Here is a 4,536-nt window from a genome sequence, read left to right as displayed (position 1 = left end):
ATTTAACTAAGCTTGAACTGAATATTAAACAAACCAAACTGGCAGCAGAGTGTGGGGAGAAAGAAAAAGGACCAGAAATGAACCCAACATCTCTGCTTCATCTCCCCAAAACCATCCCAGGAAAGTGCATGACACAAAGTCAGCCCTGAGGAAAACAGTGGTCCTGGTGGAGTTCATTGATTGCCAAAGAGGATGACTTCAGTGGGCTCTGGTAAATACCTCATTTCCTAAGAATGATGCCTGGAAGCAACAGTTGGATCCTAGCCTTCCCTGCTCCCATTTCTCAGGTTTGCAGCCATGCAGAGCTTGCCCATTGCTGCCTGAGTCCAGCGCAGCACTACCATGGGGCTGGTAGACTGTGTGGCTTCAGAGGGCAGGAGCCATCACTGGGAGTCTGAGAGGAAAAACCTTATCTCCAGCATCTCCAAGACGTCCCTGGAGTGTGGGCATGGCTGGGCTGATAGGCCACAGCCCCCATAGCTCACATTGGGGAAGGAGTTGGAGGGACGATGGTGTTCCTCTTTGTTTGATGTCCAGCATCTCCTTGTTGTGGTGAGATGATTCTAGAGAAAGAGAACGGAGCAGATCCCACAGCTCCATCTGGGACCTTGGGAAGGAAACAAATAGGGCATCAGGGTTGTTATAATGCCAGTGGGATGGTCTTTGCTGTTTTGAGCTATTTAGTGACACACAGTCATGGGGGGGAAAAAAGGGCTACGGATAGCCAAAAACTCTGATTCTTGAATTTCCCTTCTGGGGGTAATATCTAAACTGGTGGTGAAACCCAGGCATGATGTTTCGTTTGAAGGTTTGCAGAGCAAGAGAGATTTAAGGTCCTTTAACCAAGAGTGCAAGGAGCAGCAGCTTGTCACGGCTTTGTGTCAGCCCAGACCCATGGAGACAGGAGCACTGCTGCGGTGTGCAGAGCAGCCCTGCACCTTGGCTGCCTCCTTCCACTGTCCAGGTCTTCTGTATGTGACAGCAGGTCTACCATGGAAAACATTTTTTTCTGAGGCTGGTTTCATTTGTTTAAACAAGGCCATTAGAAGCAGCAGATGGGTGTTGATCACACCTGACATGCTTTGGGGAAGTAAATTTCACTGCACTGTTTGCATGAAGTGAAGACAGCATTTATTAACTCAGCTGAACCACTTAACCCAGGGGGAGCTGCATTGCCAGAGATGCCATAAATTGCAGGCAGTGGGAGCAAAAACACTGAAGTTACTGTGTTCCCATTGTATACTGCAAATGAAACAGAGCTGCATAATCCTCCTAACCATAACCATTCTGAGCAAAGTGTGGTCTTGCTGGATTTCTAATTGCAAAGGGAAGAAGGCAGGGATTCAATCATATTTATATCTAGCACTCTTTCTTTAGGAAAACCAATATGATTTCCAGACACACTCACAATTTAGACTTAAACGATTTTCAGTAGAATATTTCACACAGATTGTTATAGAGAGATATAGCTGCAAAGGATTTCATTCCAAATTAGTTCATGGGTGCTCTGTAAAGAAAAATATTCTGGTTTTGCTCTTCAGCCTCAGATAGGTTTCTCTGCTTATCCAAAACTAACAGCTGCTGTGTGTGGAACAAAGAGCATCCTTTGGGTGGAGCAAAGGCTTTTTCAGGTATTGCTATTTCATTTCTACACACTTCTATTATTATCCCATTTTTTATTAATTCTCTCTCCCACCCCAATTACACTTTCTGCTTTGTATCATACAAGCTGTTTCTTCCTCAAATGGTTTATATCCAAATAAAGATAAAAAAACACTGAAAAAAAAATCATAAAAAATGAAGCTTTACTTGTGAGAAGCTTTTGGGGTGAGAAAGATTTGTTCTATTTTTGTTCTATTTAGATGCAGACATATCTCTGAGCATAGACATAAAAACATTTCCCCTGACATTTATATATATATTATTTTTTCCTTTAGCGTTATGAAACACTAAATAAGGCAAACCAATGACTTTGTGACCTGGAGTTCTGAGGTCTTTCTCCATCAAAATGGACAAAAAGGAGTGATGGCAGCTAGGGAATTGAAGAGCAAGACCAGCATGTCATTACTGACAAAGAATGTCTGTAGAATAGGAGGGAGAAGACAGGGAAAAACTGTGCTGCTCCGATGAAAGGAAAAGAAGTGGAATATAACAGAGTGTGCAGAGGAAGTTAATATCCATGGAGATGAGTGATATGTTTAGACTGACAGCTGAGAAAGACAGTTTTGACAGACACACATTAGATGAATTAGTGTAGGATGATGCAAGTATATATGAGATTTTTTTTAATCTTCTCTTTTCACTTCCACTATTTTTCAGCTAAACATAATATTCCTTTACACAACATTTACAGTCTTAACTTAGCTGAACAAGGCTTCCACCAGGCTCTGAAGGCTGGGGCAGGTGGGAAGTTAGAAGATATTTTCTTAGCTTGGCAGTAAACAGATTTGCATTGCTATTTCTAAAGACAGGATGGATTTGTTTTCAAACCCCTGAAATATGAGAGCAGTGGCAAACATCTTAGTGATTTTGGGAGGATTTTCGTGTAAGCCTGATGACTTGCAGGATTTCCAGCCTCTTCTGGGCTTAGCATGCTGCATGAACGATTTCTTCTGAAGTTCACAAAATTTGGCAGATCAGCTACGAATTTGCAAACAACTTAGGGAAATTTTCTAAGAGAAGGCTGCCTCCTGAGTCCCTGGAGATTCTGCAATGATGGTACTGAGCAACACAGGCTCTAGACACGCATGAGAACATGCATGAGACCTTGTGAACACCCCTAAGTTTGTCTTCAAGACTCCAAAAGCAGATGGATTTCTCAAATTTCTTAAAATCTGATGGTCCCAAGGTAGCAGTTATTCTTACAGAGAGTCACACTAACAACACCTGAAAAAGTTTGGTACTGCTCAGTGTAGTATGGACTGCTAACTTGAGGTCTGTAACATAGAGAAATCTTCACAAATATTTTTTCTGAAGACAAAAGGACTTAAATTCAGATAGTGTGAAGTCAAAAATCATGTCCTTCCTCTTGGGCTGAGTGATGGAGTTTCGTCTAATGTGAGATAGTACAGATTTATCATGGGGAAATGGCAGAATTTGCCTTGCCTTGGTGAGGAGGCAGATCCAGACTGAATTCTCCAAAATGTCTTCATTTTTAAGTAGGGCCCCTGAGATTCAGGAAGCATCCCTGGTGGAGATGTATTCACTGTGACAGGTGCTTGTCGCACTTGTCACCTTCCTCATGTCCCCAGACATCCACAGGCCTCCTGTGCCAACACTGGTGTTGGATTCCTGCATGTGCTCATACATCAACCAAACTGGATGACACAGAAAGCCTTCCTGAAGCAAGGGTTTCTGTATAGCTCCAGAGAAAGACAAGGGTGTAATAGCTGGAAATCATTACAATTATGCCTTCTAGAGGTTCTTAAAGTCAAAACCTTCCCTGAAACATAATGACATGTTTTACTTGGACTGAGAACAGAAACAGAAATAGAGCTATACATCAATTTGTACAACATTACGCCCATTTAATTGAATTAATTTAGAGATAGAAATATGACAGGATGCTGCGCATCCAGCTATAGAGGGCACAGCTGCTGCGTGCAGAGCAGAGCACACGGCAGTGTTGCTCGGCCCACCCCGTGGGCTGCTCCAGGATCACAGACCCCACTGTCTTCTCTCTTTGCCCTGGGCTGGAATCGCCTCCCAGTGAAGGCAGAGATGTGCAGCCATCCCCACCAGCACCACCATGACTGCAGCCTGTAGCTCTCCTCTGCATCTCAGTCCCTTGGCACTATCCTCAGCCCCGCTTCTCAATGCCTACATTCGAGCTGTCTGAAACTTGGCTTCTGTCTTTGTGTTTTCCTGAAGGCATGTCTCTAAACTGCTCCAGATGTTTACAGCCCAACACGGCTGAGGAGATGGCTGTTCCCTTCAGGAGACAGCTCACTGCTTAGTGCTGGGAAGTGCAGAGCAGACACCGCTGAAGCCCTCCCATGTGCAGCCTGCTCCAGCTTCCTCTGCTGTGCTGTACAAACTGCTCGATGCTCACAGTGTCTTTCCTGTCCCCAGGCACGGCCAACTCACAAATATGCAGCACAATGAAAATTAAATTGAATTTAATAGCTAAGTATCACCATGGGCATTTTCTGCTTGTGTTGTATTGGGAGGGGGACAGCTACTGCCTTGTGCCATGTAATCTCCTGTGCTGAATACAACACTGGCCCCTTGAACAATCAATGGCAGACCTGAAGCTTGGCTGTCCAGAGCCCAGATGTCATATACTTCTTCTGTTTAGGCTGATGTAAGAGTGAATAGACTCCTGAACCTTTGGCTCACTGATCCTGAACACCTCTCTTTGCATGCAGTAAAGGAGTGGGTAGATATTTTTTAAAAGTCCTTCAAGCTTTTAAGAAGTGTCGAAATTTGACGTCTGCTTTTAAATGCCTGTAGTATCTTTTATTTTTCCCTCCTGCTAAGTGAAAGATTTTATTTTTTTTTAATGTTAGAGTTGTTCTTCCTGCAGCTATAACGTCT

This window comes from Cygnus atratus, chromosome 2 (genome assembly GCF_013377495.2).
Source record: "Cygnus atratus isolate AKBS03 ecotype Queensland, Australia chromosome 2, CAtr_DNAZoo_HiC_assembly, whole genome shotgun sequence".
NCBI classification, from domain to species: domain Eukaryota; kingdom Metazoa; phylum Chordata; class Aves; order Anseriformes; family Anatidae; genus Cygnus; species Cygnus atratus.
This window is presented reverse-complemented; position numbering follows the sequence as displayed.